At 41.2% G+C, this 23,455-nt stretch overlaps 1 long non-coding RNA gene across 2 annotated transcripts in view; it reads right to left on the reverse strand.

The window, feature by feature from the left end:
- The window catches only part of LOC123958864, a 42,553-nt gene that overhangs the window by 12,180 nt on the left and 6,918 nt on the right, over positions 1–23,455 (reverse strand). Inside the window, exons 7-10 of one of the 2 annotated variants that reach the window (XR_006822179.1) lie at positions 22,742–22,936; positions 21,858–22,010; positions 21,413–21,524; positions 4,780–4,794 (exon numbers count right to left, since the gene is read on the reverse strand). This is a non-coding gene — a long non-coding RNA (uncharacterized LOC123958864). Of the gene's footprint in view, positions 1–4,779; positions 4,795–21,412; positions 21,525–21,857; positions 22,011–22,741; positions 22,937–23,455 lie in introns of those variants that run through there. The other variant, XR_006822178.1, reaches the window with a different exon arrangement.

Consider the following 23,455-nt stretch of genomic DNA (forward strand, 5'->3'; position numbering starts at 1 on the left):
CCCCCCCCATGTGCACCCCCCCCCCCCCCCCCTTGTGTAAGGAGGGGATAGAGTGGGGCCAAGTGCCCTTCAGCAAAAATGAATTTTCCAATTTCAGTTAGTTCTTCCATGAATAAATAAACAAATGAATAATTGAAAGGAGCAACATAAATAAATAACATCACAAACATTTCGCCGGTACTCATAAGTATTCTACAGATAACTCGGGCTGCATGCTAATGATAAAAACAGTACATGTAGCAGGTTGAAGATGCATTATTCACCGCTCTGCTCTAACCAAAATTAAATAAATAAATATCTCTCAAGGAACTCAAAACATCCTCTTAGTATTGAAGTGACAGGTCTGTCCCATATATAACACACAAGGACACTGTGGAAAACAAATAACTGACCAGTCAGATGCAAGAGGGAATAAATAAACCAGCAAAGAGCTGGCAGCCATTGACAGGATCTCCAAAATTTCAGCAAGTTGTTAGAAGGAAAAATAAATACTTCCAAGTGCTAGGAAAGATACAATACTTTTTTAAAAGTCCTGCAGGAGGTATGGTGACGAGATGAATTCTCACAATGAACAGTTATTGGAACAGTTGGACAGACTACAAGAAAATAGTAATTTTCAGTTATTGACAACAATGTTTTCTCTGGGACGACCCAAACGTCATTGCAGAGACTGACCACTCGACCGTTAGAGATACTTTTCTGGCATTATTGTTCTATACTTGGTCGGAAAAGGCTTTGTTCATTCCCTAGTGAATCTAAACAAACGTGCAGGACTCACTGGAGAACACAAACAATCCCCTGCTATACAGAGCAGACACATTTCACTGAGATATGGGACACACAAAATGCACTGACACCATAGAAACATCATAGAATGAGAAATCACTCAAGACAGACAGTAGTAGCAACAGGGTGCCAGTTGCAGCAAAGTATAACCCGAAGCAGTGGCATTATGAATGGAAGTTGTTTCATTTTAAAAACCACCTTGGCGTGTTCATAAAAATGATTGGTCAGTTGATTGATGAATGTGATGGTGAAAATGATTGTAACAGTCACAACTAGTCGCTGCAGTGAATAAGATAATGAGCTTGAGCTTGAATGTTCATTAGTGACCTTGGAAATATCAGTTTGACAAAACTAATCTTATCGCAAGGTCCACTCAATTGGTTTTAGGAGCTCTGAGAGACATTTTGTGACCTTTAAGCACCAGAAAAACCAATAAGTGGAGCTTGTGATAAGATTTGTTTCTTAGGCAGATAATGAAGAATCCTATGGAGCATCTGTACAGCTCCTAACAAATATATGTTACGTTGTTTAAGTTAATATTACACAGTTGTTTTTTTTGAAAAAAAAAAATCAGGTTGAACATGTTACTCTGCACGTGTATATAGAAAATGATGAACAACTGGACTCAAGACCACAGCAGAGTAGTGTAAGAATAACATTGTCAAGGCATATGTGTGAGGAGTTCCAACAACAACAAATGCGCACAGTAAACTAAGTCCAAATCTAGACAGATCTCCATTCCACGACTCAACATCCTAATAAATAAAGGCCTCATTCGATCACAGCTAATGTCCTATTCTACAGAAACAGCGGTAGAGGTTGGAGGATTATGTAGAGGCAATATTGAATGTGGAGTTAAACAATGATTACTAATCTCATTGTATTAGAATAAAGAACAGCACATCAGCAAACATGGGGGGAAGTTGCCCTTTGTCCTCTGCGTAGCTCGTTTTCCACAAAGCTCATTAAGGGATACTGTTAACATGCTTCCTAAGCACAAAATGTTAATTAAAAACACAAGGCTAATATGCATTTTTACGCCACGTTTTTGAACGGCATGGAAAAAAAAATCTAATTTCCTCTGTGGTTCTGCTGATTGCAGTCTGATGTGGTGCTGAAGTTAATTAGAACCCTGTGATCTGATGTGATGAGGGGGTGACCGCACGGCACGCTGCCACCAGCTTCCCTTCCTCCCCTCCACGACTGCAATCACCCCGAGCCTACTCATCATTACTGATGTAGACTAGGCCATTTCACCCAGACTGAAGGTCCCACCCTGCTGCTATTTCCTTTTCTTCTTTTCCTCTCACACTCTTCATGTCTGTCTCTTACCATGTCCGGCAGTTCTGGGCCACCAGGCTGAGGTGTCTGTCCTCCAGCAGACACGAGATCCAGAACAGGCCAGACAGCTTCTGTGCTTCAGCCAATATAAGCCTCACTGCCTCAGAGGCAGTACGGGAGTCTGCTTTTTACTCCTGTAGCTTAGTGTCCCACAGACACCTGTGATCCATCTTGAGGTCATCTTCCTCAGCCCAGCTCTGGAGCTGGACTAAGCAAAATGAGAGCACACAGAAGACCAGGGTCAGCATGGGAGTTACTATAGCGCAGTAATCATCGTTGACAGTCAGGGAGAGTGCCGCATCAGTCAGTAATCCCTTTGGTCAGTCAGAGGGTAGAACAGAGAATTATTTATCTAATTTACGTTCCTATCAGTTTGTACAAAGACTTTTGGAGTATATGATGCAGATTTTTTGCGGCACAACCAGGTCTCTTCATCCCCAAATTCTGCTATGAACTAATACAGTCTGTGAACTGTGTTGCCCTTTAGTCACAGTGTGCTCGCCTCGACATTAAAACAACACGTCTGTAACAGCTCTGATAAGTTTTCACTGAAAGACATTCAAAGAGGGGGACCATTTTTATGAAGTGACAAACGTATGCAGTGACAGGATCATTCCATAAAAGTCCATGCGAATGAAATGAACAAGTCTTCGCTGGGTGTGAAAATATACTGCGGCACGCACCTCTGCAGACCCTACTATTAATCAACCTGTCTGCACTTTGTTTTGAGAGTAATCTCGTCCAACCACCAGAGAAGCACTCAGCAGTAAGTGGCGCTTGGCTGTGCTTTGAAGGCCGTGGTTTATTGCCATCCCAAAGCACAGCAAGACTGCGCTGTAAAAACACATCATCTCAGTGCTCAACACTTGCCTCCCATTACACACCACACACATGGCGATCTAGACCTCCTTAACCACTCCTGGCCTAACTTCAGCTATCATAGGTAGACACAGTATAGGCCCATACTGAAGTCCTTTTCTTGTCTTTGTCCATGCAAAAAGTCTTCCTTCTGAACCTCATCCTTACTACTGATAAATCATGACAAAAGAAGCTCACTTTTCATAAATAAGGACAATGAGAGACATGCCCCTTTATACCTCTGTCTTCACACAAATAAAAAATTAAGGACAGCAGCAAAGCAGGTCAACATCAAAAGTTAGAACTTCCTGAGAACTCACTCTATGGATGTTTAAAGATCAACTACTGTGGTGATGTTTGCTTAGAGAAGCCAAATTATGGAAAAGGTCAATCTCGTCTTATCGCCCATCCCACTACAGAAAGGTGATGCCTTACAAAACAGGTTTCTTTTTAACTGACTTCTTTTAGCGTATCAAGGTGACAGACGTCTGCCTATGTGTGTTTCTGAATGTATTGCTGTGTGTAGGCTATGCTTACAGACCAACAATGAGGGCCAGACCTTGTCCTTCAGCTGGCACTCCTTTAATCTCTTCATTTCTTTGTATGCATTGCATTGCTGGGCCAAACACACAAAGACACAAAACTTTCCTTTTATTTTTATTATGAATGAGTTGAGGCTAATCATGGTGAGATAAGTGGCTTGTGAGAGCAACACACTTTTAATTTGCTGCCATTTCACTACAAATCAACTTGACATATTTTCTTTCTATCTCTTTCCATGAGCGGCAAGGCCACCGACACTGACCTGTGCTACATACTCCCTGCTCTTGACTTTAGTGAGAGCTATCTAAAACTTAAAGTATCTCTTTTTTTCGTTACCTGACCTCCTCAAGAATACCTCCTGTACTATTTCAATATTAGGACAGAGAGTGCAAGTCAAAGTAAATAAAGTGCTGAAATATTAAAGTAGAGAGTGGCGGTCAGCTGGGCAGTGGTGGAGTGGCAGTGTTGGGAATCGAATGGGCATGCAGGAGTGTTGAGATGAGACTCATACAGGTTTGTCTGACTTCATAATCTATAGCAGGTCTGTTCTGACATTTAAGGGCCCACTGTGTTAAGAAAATTAAGCAGAGGAGACTGCAGGCATAAATGAGCATTAACACTAAACTCCATATAATATTGAATTACCACATTTGCAAGTGAAATCAAATTTTAAATTGGAAAGAGTGAAACACATATGCAGATGCGTTGTGGAGGCAGAATAAAGCAGGCCTGAGTATGTGATTGCTTTTAAATGGGTGAGCTCTAATGTCTTTCACATCCTTTGGACCTTTGTTGAAACAGTAAAGAAGGTGTATTTGAATATAACATTCACCCTTCAAGGACTTATAGATGGAATGTTTTCTTCCTGCACCACCGATGAAAAAAGCTTCTGACCTGTGTTTTAAAGGTAGCATATGTGGCATAACTGCAGCTCCTTTTAAGCCAGTGACTTTTTTTCCTCTCAAAAGGAGGAGGTCAATAGTTCAAAGCATGAAGGCCCACAGCACTCTAGCTTCCTTCTATGAGCTCAAAAGAAAGGGTGAACTGAAGTCAAAGGTACACACGAGCACTTATGTAGTGTCAAACCCTTAACTCTTTACTGAGAAAAACAGTCATGTGGATATATATGTATTTTTATGTGTGAGTGTGTCCCAGAAAGCAGGAAGGCCACCAACCTTTCTTTGCAGCTCTTGCCACTCATCCTACATCCTTGCAGTGTCTTTGGCCTGTGTATCTCCACCTGTAGTTCAGAAATCTGTTCTCCTCCTGCTCAACATACAGACAGGAAAGAGGGAACAGAGGTGTGGTGTGCAGAGGATTGAAGCATCTCTTTTTAAAGGTGTCAGCACACCTTCCTTTTACATAATACATATCACACCTCAGAGATGATCCATTAGCAGGTTACAGCAAGAGAGCTGAGCAATAAGCTGACGAGATACAGCTGCAGCAGAGACACAAAGACAAACACAACCGCAAGCAAATACATACACACACAATATCCTCCACTTTTACTGCCAGATGAGAGGGTGGGATTGTCTCTGCGGGGCAGACCTGTGTGTGGCTGCATTTAAAACCACTTTTACTGGACTGACTTCTGGGCTACGACCCTTCACTGCCTCCAGAGAAAGCGCAAAAGACAAAGTATGTGAGAGAAAAAGAAAAAGAGAGAAACAGAGCGAGATATGAACATTGAGAGGGAGGCAGACAGAAAAAGAGAAAAGGCAAGCCAACACCCCCCCTGCACTTCCAGACACTGATTTATAATTTTAATATCTCTAATTTCCACAGCAGTGCCCATTTTCCAAATGTCATTTTCCAATTTATGTCAAACCGTGTGACCATTTTTCTTAATACAGCATATGACAAGCTCGGTGGCAAGGCGGATATGCAATTCAGATTGAGTGTTTTACAGGCACAGCAGCAGACACACTGGGGTGTTTGTGTGTTTATCTTTATCAGTGTCTGCTCAGTATTTTGGAGGGGAAAGACTGGGAACGTTATACACCAGGGAAAAATTGGATTCGCTGCAAAATATGTGCCTTCAGGGAACAAAACCATAATTCTGTCATAAATCTAATAATTACAGTTATCATAATAAGAATTATGATGGTGGCAATGATAATGTATTAAAATATGCATTAACATTAAGAGCTTCAAATGGAATGTGGGATGGCTTTATGACCATTACATGAATATTGATGTTAATTAAAACAGAACCTCCCTTTTTATGTAACACTCTATCTTGTTGTAATGGTAAGAGTTGGACACAGTGGTGAGGCGATGGAGCAGAAGTCATTACTGATTGGTTTACAAAACGTGGGGCACTGTGGAACTCCTCTTGGATGTGCAAAGGACCTTGCAGGTTGGCTCTTTCCATTGACTCAAATAAAATTCTCACTGTAATGGACTAAAGCAATTTTGTGAAGACATTATTGGGATAAACCATGCAAAACCACCTGTATGTTCAATACATTCAATAAAACGATGGTGTTTTATTGAATTGAAACGATGGTGCTACCTGAGCCCGGGCTGGCTGACCTTTAATATGAGTGAAAGATAATCCCAAGCCTGGCTGCTCATGATTATTCCCCCACTATAAAAGTCCAAAGTTACGCACTGACTACAAATATGCTCTAAAAACACATTAATGACCACTGGGATCTAAGTGACAGCAAGACCTGTTTATGGCATAGCAGTGTTAAGACCTGCTTAGGATAACCTAAACAGTCTCACTTCTATCCCCCCTCTCCCCTCTGAGCCAAACACTCGACTGTTTGTGAGTGGCGGCCCGCCAGCCCATGTTCCCTACTATTGAAAAAGGGTAAAAATAACAGGAACAAGTTGTCGGAAATGAAATTTCAATTCATCCAGTCCCTTTATACACTGGTGCGAGAGCCTGTCGTTGAGAGGGAGGGATCAATAGTGTTTAGACAGCAGGGCAGATTTTCTAAGCGCCGGATCAATAGGAAGGAGAGAGGAAAAAATACCCTGGCTTTTCTTTGGCTGTTGTAGTAAATACGAACAAATCAGTGGCCTTAGGCTAAATGGATTGACCAGCTGTTTCCGAGTTCTGTGTTGTAAATAAAGATCCATTCTGAGGTGTGTAACCGAGGCCCAAAGGCGAAAGTGCCACTGTTCAGGTTGGCCCGGCATGGGCTGTGCTGGACTACACAAGTGTCTTGATCAGAAGGTGAATGAGGCAAAGGAACAGAGGAGGAAGAAAGGGCAGAGGAGAGAGCTGACTGTGTACAGTGTTGGTTCCCAGTTATTTCATCAGTGGAATTCAACAACACCAACAGTCATGTTCAAAATGTGTTCATTTGAATGGATTTTAAACTGGTTGTTAAATATATAAATAAAAAAAGCATTTTTTCATACAAGACACAGTGCTCCTGAAACATCTAGCTTCTGCCACTTAAAATGGTAGTAGCATGAATGTAATCATTTATCCAGCAATTTTAGATAGATGGACTTCTCTTTTTGCTTTTGCTAACTAGTTTTCATGTAGCTCTGGGAGGCGTGTCCTGTTTTGCTTATTGCTGGTGGTTTATTGGTAGTTGTGACAATAAATACAGGGTTTTTCCTGGCTCAGAATGGGCCTTTGGGGGGGTGACTGCGCGACAGTAAGAATGATAGGTACGCGTTCAGTAAAGGCAATGACTTGCCTAATGACCAAAATCTATGCATCTTCTTGTTATTTCTGACCATTTGATAAACAAAATATATATTATATAACATTAAATAGAAAGTGTAATGTTAGTATAATAATATATTTATAGGTTACACTTTATTTGGATAATCTGCCTACAGATAGTTTATTGGTAGAGATTTAGCTATTTCACAATAAAACCATTTTCTGATATTAGCCTCCACCACTGTGGTTAAGGTTTGATTAGTGCTAATGTTTGTGTATTCATTATAATTTCAGATAATAGTACAGCTTACCATTAGTAGCCTAATATTAATTCCAGTTGCACAAAACAGCAGTTTCTGTGGGTTGTTTTCAGTCACTAAATTATTGTACAAGAAAAATGCTCCACATGGTGGTCAATCGCTCATTTGTTTATGCAAATTAACTTGTCAAAAAAAAAGTAGAAAACTGTGCATACAGAACGACGAGTTAAACATTTCTAAAGTTAGCTGTAGTGCCTCAACCTTTTTTTCCCGCCTCCTCCAGGCTGTGATTGGTTGGTTAACGAAAAGTGACTATAGTGCCACTATACAAATGACTGCATGAAAACCTGATGTGGAGAGGGCAGAGGAGAGGACCGGTGCAGGTGTCCTGCCGAAAACTGATGTTTGGTAGGCCTATGTGTAATATCTTTGTTTATATTTGGAAAACGGGCTGTAGCTATAAGATATAAAATGAAGACAATTTTGCAATTATTCTTATGACTCTGCATTATTTTACTTGCTGTGTAGGCCTACCAACCAATCCACTCTTTTTTAGCTGTTAAAATAACTTTAAATGGCCAATACAACTCATAAAATGCAGTATTTCACTTGCCAGAAAATGATTGAAGCCTTTTGTTACTGATTGAAAGGTTATTTCTGCCCTGAAATTAGTTGATTTCATTCAGAAGAGTTATATTTGACAGATTATAGCTCACCTAATACTTTTTACCTCTTAAAATACCTTTAAATGGCCATAAAATGGAGTAGGCTATTTCACTTGCCAAAAAGTGATTGAAGAGACTGGGCAATACAGCTCCAGCAAACGGCAATCACTTTTCGGCAGACGATCACTTTTCGGCACGACACCTGTACGCCAAAGAGTAAAAGTGACAGTAACGGTGAATACCAACGCACTTGAAGCACAAAAGGCTTTTATCTTGTGTGAAATGACAGGAAGTCATTAGCGCGAACTTTCGGGCGCAGTAAAACCAACGCAGCAACTGGTTTATTAATCTAGCGCCAGCTGCATGTGTAAAGTACAGCGGCTATGGATGAGAGATCACTGCTGAAGACGTTGTATTTAAGTTTATGTTGTGCTTGCTCAACAGTTGTTTGATAAATGACGATTAAAACACATAGGATATGAAAGGTTGTTTTTTTTTTTCAATTCTGATCATTTTGGCGCTGAGGATTTTCCTTTGGCGCTCACTAAAACCTGTTTGGGGGGCGCCAAATATTTCTCTATGCAGGAAACCCTGCAATATACTAAAGATCAGCCTCACAGCAATTTGCAATCCTGTTAATGTTTTTATTTTCTTCTTAAACACACATACTTGGCCATATACACATGCATTTCTCATCCATTGACTTTCAATGCATGAGTTGCTGTTTGGTGGTCCAGTAACCTGGAACTGCAAGAGTAATTTGCAAATGCGTACTAGTCTGGTACAACGGGCACGCACCAAGACGCCTCTGGATGCATTGGATACACCTACAACCAGAGCAACGAAATGTGTGACGTAGCTCTGAGCGACACATGCAAGTTGGGGTGGTTGGGGTGGTTCAGGTGGGAAATAATCAATGCAGTACAGACTGTACGCTGATCTAGACCTACAACCTATTTTACATTATGTGATTGGCCCGACCACTTCCTGGATGAGAGGAAAACTGTCTGAATGGGAAGTGCGCCAGATGTATGGGCCAGAGCAAATGGAACATGAGCTTGGCAGATTTGTGTGGTTCCCACGCTAGTAGTCCAGCACACTTATTCATAATTTTTTTTTTATGCTTGTATATAAATAGATACACATATATATAAATATGAATCAAAGACGTTAATAATTCTTATCTTGGCACACAGAAAGTACACCATTAACGGAATTGACAAAACGCCAGAAGTACAACTTTTTAGATGACTAAAATAAATCATTACATCAAAGATAAGACTGGTTCTTGAGGTAGGCAACTGTGGCAGGTTAAATATTTCCTCCAATATACTGGGCTAATCAGAGGGTAAGCTCCTGACAGGATGACTGATGCTCTGCTTGCTTTGCCTCACCTCTGGACTTATTAAAGAAAAACACCATGGGCCATGCTTTCACAAAACTCATTGGTCAACCATAGTGGAGAGTGTGATGGGTGAAATTCATCACTAAAAACTCTTCAGCACAAAGAAAACACACATTGGAGCACTGACGACACAAGAACCTGTGGTCATTACTGATTGCCTCCAAACTCAGCGAGAAGACACTTTAAAGGACAAATGTGTGTGGAAAAGAATGGCTGTTGACTCTTGCTGCAGGGTTGACAAGAAAAAAAGACAAGTGAGAGCGAAATCTTAGGCTTTGCTGTGCTTGGAAACACTGTCGGGTTCTGAGAAAAAGCATGCATGTGGCTGAAATGCCTTTCCTCTCAATTCTTGCTAGGCAAGAGTCACAGTTGAAATTTCTAAGAAGAGCTACCTAGCTCAACATTTGGCCTACCTAAACACACACCACTATATGCTGGTGTCTGGAAGTGATATATAACTGCCTTCTCTTTGCATTAGGCCAGTAAAACTGGAGTTTGATGGTATTTCTGCAACAACTGCACAAACAGATCTCAAAGACTACTGTACAACTGAGGTCACATAATAGACACAGAATCTTCACAAGAATACATAAACAGAGCAGCTAGACATGTTGTACGACTCATTTGAGAGCAATTTCACAATGTAATTGAGGCTTTGTGTGTGTATGTGTGTGTTTATAAGTGCTGGCTCTGTCTGATTAAGGTCACCTAAGATTGTGCACTTACCGATTCTAGGGCTGAGCAGCAGAGGTTAGAGCACAACTCATTGGCTTCCTGAACACATTACCTTAATTGTGCCATTCCTCACGCCTCCATTTCAACACATTTAGAGATGGAACAGTTACATCTATTAAGACATTCAAATGTCTCCCCCAGCTATTTACCCGCTGCTCTTGCACAAAAGGGTATCCTGAATTAAGTGTGACATCACTGACTCGTTTCCCTTTCCAAACAAACAAAATACATAGACAAAGTCATCATGCAGGAACGGTCATTAAAAATTTAGATTACAGCTTCCTTGCTTTCCCGAAAACTCTTGTCTTTCTCGGCTTGTTAATAGGATTGTTTTTCTTTTAATATTAAAGTGTTCATTATGACAGATTGTGAAGCTGACTCTGAAGGCAGCTTGTTCTCCTGTTCCTGGCATCTGATCAAACCTCATTTACTCGACTGGGGGGGTTGAATGAAATGTAAGATCATTAACCCTGCGTCTGCCTCTGGAGGAGGGGTGGTTGTTTGCCTCCTACACATTTTATCTTTCAGTACACCTCAGTTCAAGCTGCTGTTTTCAGTCAGCCATACGCATCAGAAACTTACACAAAGATTTAACAAATAAAAAATTCACAAACCTGTAAGAGGTATATGATGTGTCCTCGAAAGCTATTTACTTTCATTGTCAGTTGCCAAAGATAAAAGGTTTAAAAGTCTAAATGGATTGTCAGCTTCTCTTCTTACATTACACTCTAGTTCTTGGCCAGGTTCGTGTCCGATGAGCTGCACATCTCAGTGAGTGGTCCTTAATGTGGTAAAGTCCCCACGGACTCTCTGTTCCATATTCTGGCCTGTGTAAGCGGTTTTCCCCCTGTTTTGAGGTATTTGGGGTATTCTTGGGAGGAGACAAGGGCTATTGAGAGTGTTTATGTTCCTGGCTTGTACAGAGGCTTCTAATGTGTAACACAGGGCACTTCAGTATTCAGACGCCTGGGGCTATTCTCTAAGTGGTCTTTACTTTGAAAACACAGGTGCCCTCCAGGGGTTGATGAGTGGTGGTTGTGTGCATGTGTGTGCATGTATGAGGAGGCAGTAAGCGGGGAGGGCAGATAAAGGTGCTACACTGTTCTGAGGCCTGAATAATATATCCATACATCATCAGTCCATGTCAGACTTTGATTCAGTGTGGTGGTCTTACAGAAACCACTGTGGTATTATCTTTAATAATGCAAACTGGGATTAGGTGCTTACTCTCTTCTGATAAATATGGGCAAATCAATTAATTCCACTGACATCCCCCCACAGCACATATATAAATCCAACACTGTGCTTGGTTTTCTTGTTGTTGCTCTTTAAAGCAGAACTGAATAGTTTACTTTTTATGTTCTGGTTCTAAACAAAACCTGCACAGTGCAGGGAATATATGTGTTATATATGTTACAGAAGACTTAAACTAAATTAGATGTTGTAGCTCATAAATTAGAATAAAGATGCATACAAATAAATCTGGGACAAAATGAATAGGAAAGGTTTGACAAATCTCTCACAACAATTTCCACTCAGGCATCCATGGCCAAGCAAGGAAATGCATTCTATGTAATTCTACTGTTATATACACATACAGCCCTTGTGTAAATAAAAAAGGAGGATAATGAAAGAAAATATGAGTTTTCCTTTCACAGAGTTTATGGTGTCACTGGGTGCAGTGCTGATGGAAAGGCCTCATGGCCATTTTAAAGGCTATAGACCACTTAGCAGATCTCAGCTGGTCCTGATGCCAGTGACCTTGGTAATGAGGAGCAGCTGGCACAACAGTCATTATGCCTGGCAATCTCTACCTTCAGGAACCATCTTTTATTTCCATAAAACCTTTTATCCATTTCTCTTTGTGTTGCTATACAGTCTAACAAAGGCTTAGGGCAATTAATGGCTACAGCAGTATAGCAAATGTCATTACATAGCTTGTCTTATCAATACTTCTAAAAACAGAACATCAATGGAAATAGAGGTAGAGCACATATAATATGTTTCTGGTAGTGTCACAATCTTGTAGGTCTAATTAAGCTGAGTTCAACAGAAAGACTGAGGAGAGAGGAGAGGGTGACCCAATTAAAACCAAATCGAAACTCAGACTCTATAGTGCGGCTCATGCACACAATGAGCGGGAACCTGGGAAAACAAGGAGAACAAGCTTTATTAGTCCCTAAAAAGCCCTGTTGCTGCATTAATATTCTAGCCTAATGAAGGCTTCATTTTTTTAACATTTCCCTACACTTGCCTGTCACTGTCAGTTCATAAATATTGTGTTATTATGATCATCATGACGATATGTAGAAAAATTCAGAGCCAATTACCAGAATGACAGGTGAAATGGGAGCGTGCAGAGAAGAAATGAAGGGTTGCCATGGTGATATAGCCAAAAATAAAAAAATAAAATTCAGACTGTATATGTGGTCATAGGAACAATATTTGGCTGATCTGCTGCTATGCTCAGGCCCCATACACCCAAGGACACTTAACCTCAATCGCTAGCAGCAATCACAGGCCCATCCAGCTGAATTTATTTGCTATTTCAATCAGACTGGCTGTGTGTCTGGTGCAGCTACAGCCAAATCCAGGACATTCTCAACCCCTCTTTTCTTAATGACAGCCCTGGAGAACTGAGCACAGATACTGCTAAGGGGGGCCCACGTAGAATACTTAAAACATCTGTATTAAAAGGAGGCTTCTGACAACATCCAGAAGGAGTGAACACAAAGCAGGACAATACAGAGTCAGTTACAACAAAAACACTCATGTAAATGACACAAAAAATATTTATATGTTAAAAAAAGGTGTCTGTAAAGCTCAACAGAAGAAGGACTGTTCAATCTAATGGGAGGTAGAGTAGGGTGATATATACAAAAGGCTTTAAAAAGATGCGCAAGTTCTGATGCATGTGCTTTTAACAGAGCACCTCTGTACCTATATGTGTTTTGTGAACTGTGTCCCACTCTGTGATCCCTCTTATTAAGAATACAATACCTTATGCACAGACAAGGATTAATATTTGAGAATGTGTGACATGGAATTGGAAATGAAATGACTTGGATCAAAAGTTAATTAAGAAACACCTTGCACAAATATATCTTTTTAGATTGTCCCTGTTCGTACGACAGCAAGAGGGTTTCAAACCGGTCTAACTGAGCCAGTCAAAGGCCGACTAATACCGATCTACTCTGAAACTAGAGATGAGCAAGATAGTGGTCTTTGTATTTGTCTCAATCAAAAGGCAAAGTCTATTTGAGGATGTACTTAAAATGTACTTTTTTCTAAGTGAATCACTTACTACAAAGCAAAAGAGAGAAGTTCAGCAGCAGCATGGTAGGGCTGCTAAAATCACCCTCTATTATCGTATTTAGAACTCGTGAATATGTTTATCTTCTATTACAACTGATTAAAAGTCATTCAAGTAAACTGCAGCATACAGCAACTCACCACTGATAATGATGCAGGAGTGAAGCTTATGGATGAAAATTATACAAATAAATAAATAAGCTCAAACAAACGGGAAAAATCATCCCACCAGAGCAATTATGGATCTAATCAGAGGTTTCTGCGTGAAGGTACAGCTCTCCTATCTCACTCCCATTTGCATCATAACAGTGTGCAATATTAATTTCCGAGTTTACTGCTTATTGGAAGTGCAAAGTATGAAAAGCCATTAAGGCCCCAAATAGGAAAGCAATTTGCTGTCACATGGATTCGGCTCTATTAAAAAGAAAAATCTTGTTAACCATTTGGAATTAGAGTCATTTGGCAAAAGGCATTCTGTCGCACTCCAGTAAAATAAGTAATTATGCTTCTCTTCCTTCTATCCCTCTCTTTCTTTCATTTGCAGAAGTGAAGTGGGGAGTGGTGGATGGGGAGAGCAACTGGATGCAAAGGTAATTAAAGTTGTTGGCTATCTGTTTGGTTAATGTAGGGATCAGGCCAGCTGAGAGCCTTGGGGGCGAAAGCAAGATGAGAAACACATCCATTTTTCCCTGTCTCTGTCTACCAGCCCCCAGGCTAACTCTCATCTGGTCCATATATCACCTATTGCAGTCCCGCAATCCACAAACTAAACAGGTCCATCCATATAGAAAAACTTGAATTGACTATTCCTCTGAGCTTATCTCAGTTTCATTTAGGTTCCAACTGAGTAAAATCTCATTAGCAGTTCTCAGTTGTGAGAAGCCTACTGTTTAAATTTAACCATCTCTGCAGACTCTGATGTTTTAGCAGATTACACACCTTGTACTTTAAATGCTGTGTGTTGCAAACACTCATGGCATTTGTCACTTCTCCAAGTGTGTCACACCCACCTTAACATTTCGTCGTTTACCAGTACCACGGAAATCCTATCCTTATAGTATATACCGGAGAAAAACAAAATAAGTCCTAAAATTTGTGCCTATTCTATTCTAATGCCTACCAGACTCACTTGGAGTGAACTCTTGCCCTGAACCTTTAGTTTAGCAGTATTTTCTGAATAGTGTCATGACCTCTTAATCATCATTATCCCAGTTCAATGGGTAACACATCCAACATAGGCTTGGCTCCTCTCACTCCTCCATAGTAGTGAAAGACAAAAAAAAGGAGAAAAAAATGGCGATTTATGGGGTGGCATGTATGGCCTCTAAGGTGTTTTATGGTTGGACCTGCAGGGCCTATTTAGGAAGCACTGCGTGCTCCGTCCTGACCACAGGTATTGATCGTCAGCAATGGCCATGGCGTGGCTGACTAGTTAAAGCCCTGCATGTGCCCTCACAGGGAGATGAAAATGAGGCCTCTGTGTGTAATGATCTGTGTATGAGCAGGGAGAAGAGGCCACAGAGACAGAGAGGAGGAGAAATTAAATCATTCCTTTGCTCTTTCAGGAGAGGCACTGCAGCCAGCCATGCTCGGTTGCTTAATGTGGGATCTGTTTTTGAGAGGAAAATTAAAAAGAGAGGGAGAGAAGCGAGTGAGAGCGGGGGGAAAGAGAGATAAATGGCTGGATGTGGAGGCGGTAAATGAGAGCATCCTGATGCAGAGAGCTGTGTGCGGATGTCCCTAATGGGGTAGGCTGATGTGAGCTGTCTGGTAGCTGACCACCACCGTTACATCGCCTTCCTGCCTATCCCACACCAGGCCCTTTCCAGCGCTGAAACAACCACGCTCCATGCTAATTGGCAGAAAACGATGGTGCATAACAAGTACAGGAGAGACACTGGTCTAATTTGAGAGGGGGTGAAACGATGTATAAAATGCTTCTAATCATATGAGGCATTTTTTTGTCTGTGAGGCAGAGACTGCAGTTTTCTCTCCCTCCTCTGGAGAGCCATGAGTCAAGACACGCAGGGCAGGGACAAAGACTGTATGAGCAAGCGGACTGTGAATCCATTCAAGTTTGAAGACACAAAGAAAAGCAAGCAGCAGCGCCTGAAATCTACTTGATCAAGTTGGTCAGTCAGCAAACAGCCAGATTATGATACACTACATTTTTACCTGTGAAGTCATTAGTCACAAAAAAGAACAAAAAGAGTGGCTCATTCAATTCCACTATGAATAAGACTTTTATTCATTTGTGAGTAGTCTACAATGTGCCACTTGGACAATCACACAGTGTCAAAATCACTGGAAAATGGGCGTAATTCAAGCATTGAGTGACACTTCCTCTACACAACAGCTGAATGAACCAGCTTAAATAGAAGTGATGGTGGGTGTGAAGATGCCAATCACTGATAACAACTGACGTTGTATTGTATTGTTTTCACTGAAGGAAGTCAAATTAGGGCACAAAAAACCACTGCTGCACACCATGAAACAAACAGTTGTTGAAAATTATCATTTTTACTCAAAAGAACCATTTCCTCTGACACGTGGGAAATGCTCAAAAGATCTGGGGGCAATGTAAAAATATGGCAGGGAAACACACAACAGGGACCGAACCTCTTTGGCTGTATAAGACCCTTTGCATGACCCCATCCTCAAAGCCTCTCACTTCCACCCCACAGGGGTGAGTGGTTGTTCATTTCACCTCACCGGCCTCATTAACGCAGCCCTCTGCCATCATTAAGACGTTTGTGGTAAAATTAATTGAAAGACAGATTAAAAATAAATTAAGAAAAATGCATTGCAGAATGCCTACGTGCACTTCATAAATCACCGAGGCAAAGCCAGGAGCTGGCTCCCCATAATTAACTGCAGACTATTTATTTTATCCTGACGGTATAAATTAGAATTCAGACGCACAGATTATATTAGGGCTGTCTGCCATGCGGAACTGCTGAGGGGTGCACAGAATATTTTAAGGATACAAAGAGGAGAACAGAGAGAGAGGGAGAGAGAGAGAGAGATAATATGTAGAAAGGCAAACAATATGTAAATGTATACAAAGCAGAAAGATAACATTTGTGTCTCATGGAGAAAGTATTTACTCAGGCACTGTATAAAGAAACAATAGACAAGGCAATTAACACCAACAATCAAGTGTGTGATTAAATGAAACAACAAATGCCTGGATACAAGTTTGACTGCAAGTTTAACCAGCGTTGCTTGTATACACTTGGGCTGTGATCAGTAATCGAGCCTGTGACATAACACTGTCCAGGAAATCTCCACTCATTCCTCCCCGCCGCTTTCCTGCTGTATCACTACCTGGCCACTTCACATGCAAATGCAAACTAAACCTCTTCTGCCAGTCAGCCTCAGACACCCCCCACAGACACACTTGTGTCTCTCAGTCTCTCTGTTGCAGTCTGTGCATCTCTCTCTGTGCTACTGTCAGTGCTAGCCACACACTGCCTCCTCGTGGGCACAGTGCCCAGACTGGCACCGAGCCAGACCTGCTCTGCCACACTGGACTGGCAAAACGCTCCCTTTCTCTCCACACTCCAGATTCCCCCGCACAGCCTTTCATCAGAACGCCTGTGGCCCTCTCCTCCTCCTTTCTCCGGCTTCATTCTGCACCACAGCTGAGATCCACACTTTGAAAGTATGCCCTCCAACCAGCCAAAGAAAAACAATGCTACCACTACAACTGCTGGGGAACAAATAAAGCACTCACACATTTGAATGCTTGGTTATTATGCAATCACACTGAAGGCAATACCAAGTTATCTATAAACAATGTAACATCAAGGCACCGTACCGGGTATCAGGTGTATAGTACGGGAGTGTGAACAAGCACTGTAAGCCCTGAGATGTATTCAATTTTGTACATTTTTATGAATCAACATAAAAAGATGGAATTTGAGCCTCCTTGTTGGCAGTCGCTACAATGACAGATATGACAATACAATATGGGACTGCCACCACACTCAAAGTTGTTCTTGATAGAAGATAGGGTATGATATGATCTGTACTGCATCCCACTGCCAGGAGACAGAAACTCTATATAGAGGCTGCACTATAATACAGAATACAAAAAGACCCCCACCACAGTAAATATCAGTAGTAGTAGTCTATATATAACACATTTGCACACTACCATCCAGTAGTACACTATTCAAAATTACAGAAAGAAACAAAAGCAAACATAACGGCCATCTAAATTAAATTAATGCACTTCTACAAAACGGGGTGTAAATTACAAAACTAGCAAATGAAGATAGTAATAGCAAGATGGCTTAAAACTCAAATAATCAATGACACATGTACACACACTCATATTTTGCATATTCTTTATTGTAGCCTCCCTGACTTTGCTATATAGTTGTTGTAGTTCCAAATCTCCTATTTCCTTTTCCTTCTAACTATTTCTAAACTCATCAAGCTAGGATGAAATTCTGAGATTTATGGGCTGTAGTGGGCACAAAATGAAAATCATGTAGTGTATCTTTAAGAATTAAATTTTTTTATTGTCTGTTATGCAAGTGTCCTACTGAGGCAGCCTCACAGAGGGAGACTTGTTCACCGTGCTGCTCCCAGCACAGAATCCATTTAAATCCTACTGTTTCACAGGGTTAGATCTACTTCCCTCTCTGAGTATAATGTCAATTTCAGCAGTGTGTGTGTGTGTATTTGCGTTTGGATTTCGGAGACTCCTATCATGTTTTTTGCAGTACTACTGGGGGGCAGTATGGAGAGGCAGACAGAAGGTGGTAACCAACCTGTGCTGTTGATGGCTGGTTGCCTGGCTTACTTTCGGCTATTACAGAGGTATTCTAGGTACGAACAATAGCCCAATGAGCCACAGTGTCCGATCACCTGATCAGCTGTTAACACTGCTATCAGTGCTGCATCTAAAATTGTCTTATTTGTAATGCAGCAAATGTCACATACACAACCAAAACTTAACCCAACTGGCCTTACCAAGGCTTATACCCCTAAATAACAAGCAGATTTTTAACAGTCATAGCACGTAAAACAACCAGTCTGCCTCAGATGTATAATTTTGTTTCCCCGGTGGGTAAAACGCCTTGGAGGGGAGTGCATACGCAGCAGTCATGTTTGTTAAGATACATGGTTAGAGCCGGCCTTTTTTCTCAAGCACCGGAAAAAACAGTAAATCACCGGCAAAGAAAATAAATACTTATTACATTCTGCACACTGCATATATTCACCTCCTTAACATATTGCACAGGCACAGTCCAAATGTGCAGCGCTGCACACGGGCAAAAACATGCCATGAAAAATGACAGCAGGGAGGGGTAACTGCGGACCTGGAATATAATGGTGCGGTGGAGCGGAGGAGAAATAATCATACCTAGTGGTGGGGGATGAGGGGAGATGGGAGGAGCAAGAGGAAGATGAGTCTGTGCCCTGTAGCAGGGAAATGGAGGTCCACTGCTCTTGCTGCCTGATTCCCCAATAAAGCTGCACAAGAGCTCCCTTCAGCAAGGGGCAACAGCAGACAGCATCCATACTGTAGAAATACATTCCCCTGACACTCCACAGCCACAGGGGACACATACAGATGCAATATTGGACTATGTATAGCAGCCACTGCGGTGCTAGTTACAATAATACACAAAAAAACACAGTTATTAAAAACAAAGCAAATTATCCGGCAAATGACACCGATATTCCAGCTGGCTTCTGTCCTTCACAGAATTCTGATTAGAGCTAAAATCAGCATGCAGTTCCCTCTGTGGCCGTTAGGTGTCTCTCTTCCACTTCGCATGGCTGAAGCTCGCTCTCTCACCAAGTGGAGCTCCTCTGCTCCTGAACTTCCATCTACACATAATATATACACCATCATTTGAAAATGGCAGCTTTTTGAAAATTCACCTTGATTATCAGACATTAAAAGTGACTTCTCCAGAGCTGAGTGTCTGGCTAGGGGGATGGCTGCAGACGGCAGAACAATGCAGCAGGCTTGATATTAATGCCTGGCTGGGGTGTGCAGGGAGGAGAGAGAAGCCAGCCCTTTGTTCTCTCCTACAGCCAATTATTTTTTACGTGTGCCTCTTTTCACAACAACAAGAGAGAATTTAATTTTAATGCACTCTCTGGAAAAAAGGGAAAAAACATCTACAATATTCTTAAACAGAGATAGGGACTAGCATCAGCGGTTAAGTATATATGCACACATATCTGTATGAGGCATAGACAGATGACAGGGGCAACAAGAATGACATCAACCCAAACACACACAGCAGCATGAATCCTCTCATGCAAAATTCAAAAACACATTCTGTCTCACTCCAAACCAAAGCACAATTGTAAGCAGCCCTACCTTTATGAAAGAAAGACCAAAATGAGGAGAGACACACCAAAATAAAACCACGGTTATTTCATTATACAACATTATGGTGCAGTGGTGGGGTGCATATTAACATGTGCATACCCAGGACACGATGATAAGAAAGCACACCCTGTAAAATAGCAAGCATTCCTGATCAAATGACATGAAAAATAAAAACCCAGGATTGCTGTTGGTAGGTATGTGGCCAAATATTTTTCTAATTGGAAGGGCACTTTATCTTGCTGTCAGAGAAGCAGTAAAAAGCGGTGCTGTTCCCAGAAGGAGAGGAGCACAGCTTGCTGGCCTTTTATTAGTGTTGGAGCTCTGATATATGCGTCTGCACTAGGCTTTCATCAGGAACCAGCACCATAAACACACATACACACAAAAGAACTGTTACAAACTAGCCACACTGAAACCATTTCAGCTGCTGTACTTTCTAAGCATACAATCAGCATACACCTAACAGAAAATTACAGCCAAAAAGTTTTCTGCAACAAACTGATGATTCTTTAGGTTTACAGGTTAACACAGTGATAACACATCATTTGCAAAACTACACAAGAGAGCATTCAAATACAGAAACAACAGAGCAGTGTACAGAGCAAATAAATGCCTCAGTACAACTACAGTGTAAAATGGTACTGGAACAACCTGGCAGTGTAAAACTATTAATTCACTAGAGAACAAGAAAGCACAAAATACAGCATGCACACACACACACCCTACAGCTCAGGATCTTACATATGCAGTTCATGCAAAGATTGTTTTTTTGCTCTCCAAACTGACTCATGCAGACAGACACACAGGCACGGACAAAGACAGTCAGACTGACACGTGCACACACACGCACACGCGCGCACACACACATACACACAGGCTAAATTAAATCTCAGTCCTTGGGCAGACAACTAAACTGCTTGTGTGTGGGACCTACTCTGCAGCACAGCAAAACCAATCCTCTGTAGATGGTGAAATTAAAGGGCAGAATCCAGCCTGTTTATGGTCCTCACTCTCTTCTCCTCTCAATCAAATGTTTTATTAGCAATCATTGGGTCCTAAAAGTCATGTTCTTGGTAGTCTGCCAGTGTGATGACAACAGCCGCTGGACAGACACCACCACTCCAGCACATACCACTCCCAATTATTTACACCTGGAACTACGGGTCTGCAAGAAGCTTTAATTGACCACAAGATAGCCATGCTTAGAAGGGGGCATGCTTAACTATACCTTATGCTTCCACCATGTCCATGCTTTCATATATACTGTATCTTCAATAATCCTCTAAGTTGGTTGTATACGGAATCACATGACTGAGTCATAAGTAGCAGCTGACTATACAGAACTTGTTTACCAGTTTTTACAAAAGCTCAGCAGGCCAGAGGGTGTCCGGAACTCGCTGAGCAAAGAGTAAATATAAAAACAACATTGTGATCCTACAAAGGGAATAATAATGTGAACAAAATGCAATAATAACACGAGACTTTATTGATCTGCTATGGCAAATGCCCTACCTTGTAAAATCACAGTACGATTCTGTTGGCTGCGGTTGGGAGCACTGTACCCGCTGAATAAGGCAGCCATGTTGGACAACTCTGTATGTAGCAGCATGATCTTTGCTTCAGTCTGGAGTGAGGAGAAGAAAGCAGATCAATGAGTAAGATGTTTAGTGTCTTGCTACAACAACATTCCTTTATATTTCATAATTCATCTTCTTACACTAGGCATTTGGGGATTCACTGTACATTGCATTATACCATAATGACTGTTTATGTGACAAATACACTGAATTTGAAGAGTCAATGCTGATTTTCATTTAAATTGGTGATTGAAAACGATCATGTGATTTAAAATAACAAAGCAAAAACCGATAGTGATTGTATTTACTATGGAAAAACATCTTGGTGGATGTTTCTGCTGTAAATATGTTAATGTTCATGCCTATGGGTGCATGCTCACATGTGCTGGCCCCTTCAATCTCTCTGTATTGTATCACTGAGGCATCTCTTTCGACCCTCCAACCCCCACCCTGCTCTGCTCTCCTCTCCTCTCCTCTGGTGTCTGGAAGCAGTAATCTGTTCCTGAGCCAGCGCTGCTGGGATTAGGCAGCGACTGGAGATAGGATATATGAGTCATTAAAGCAGAGAGAACAGTGTTGCAGAAGGAGAGAGACAAAGTCAACAAAGGTGACAAGGAGACAGAGGAGACAAATACCAGAAACCCACATGTATCCACATGCACACACAAACTTACATACTCATGTGAACATGAAAAAACAAAAACAAAACCTATCCTATATGTAAAATTATACACACATCTGCCTGAGCCTAAACCTCTGAATAAAAATAATGTAGTGTTGCTGTAATGAGTGTCTGAGAAAGAGGCAATGCATTAAACCTAAGGCACTAATGCAAGACAATGTATATACACTATGTAGACAGACAGCATTTGTATGAACTGAATATTTTATGTTAGTGCTGGTGCTTGTTAGCAATGCTGCAGATATCCCTTTCTTTCACTATGTAATTAATCAATCCATCCATTGTAGTTTTGAATTACTTTAGTAGCATACAAATTAGCTGGTGAATAGAAATTACATGCTAATAATTTCAGGTATTCATTCGAGGTACCTACATAGAATACTTCATTTTGAGTAAGTGATTCATGTCCAGATATGCAACAACTCAGTTAAAGTAAATCTCACTGACAAGAATCTTATAATTTTATTATGATACTTCACAATACACAGAAATATTTTGGATGTCAGTTTGATTATTGACTTAAATGATTGCTTAAATAATAAAATCCTTACATTACTTCTTATCTTTTAAGAAAAGCATTACCTGTGACTGTGTGAACCCACATGGTATCAGGCCAAGCAGTGGTTGTATCACCCTGTTCCTGGTGTCTGGTGTCCTGTGTCCTGTATTCTGGTACTGTATAACCGAGGTAGGTCTTTGCCCCAGCTGAGCCTCCAGATCTTTACAGATCTTTCTGTAGCCAGTCTGCCCCATGCTGCACTCTGCACAGAGCATTTCCTACAAAGATACAAACGTCTGTCAGTGAAATAAGCAGCTACAGGCAGGAGCTGGTTAGCTTAACCTGGCATAAGGACTGTAAAGAGGGGAAACAAATATTTTGTGATCTGTCCAAAGGTAAAAATATCTTCCTAGCAGCATCTCTAAAACTCCCTAATTAACACTGTAAAACTGAAGAGTCCCGAAGAGATCTCCAAACAGAAAGGTAGGAGTTATTGTACTTTTAGTTATTGTGTCTGTAAGGAGGAGACCAGTGGTGAGTGGAGGTCCATCTCCAGTTCTGGAAATCCATGCAAATAATGTCAGTGTGCCTCCCACAATCCATAGTCATTCTTAGCACTATACATTCCTATGTAAGGCCCTGACCCATATCAATGTGTGTAACTGAGTGCTTTTAGCGTGGTCCATTTTATTGCATTCTACTGTTTGTCAATAGAGATTGCATGGCATGCACCTAAAGTATTAGCAATAGCTGAGGCAGCTGAACCCACTAATTAGACGGGGGTGTCCACAAATACA

Source organism: Micropterus dolomieu, linkage group LG20, assembly GCF_021292245.1.
Source record: "Micropterus dolomieu isolate WLL.071019.BEF.003 ecotype Adirondacks linkage group LG20, ASM2129224v1, whole genome shotgun sequence".
Lineage (NCBI taxonomy): Eukaryota > Metazoa > Chordata > Actinopteri > Centrarchiformes > Centrarchidae > Micropterus > Micropterus dolomieu.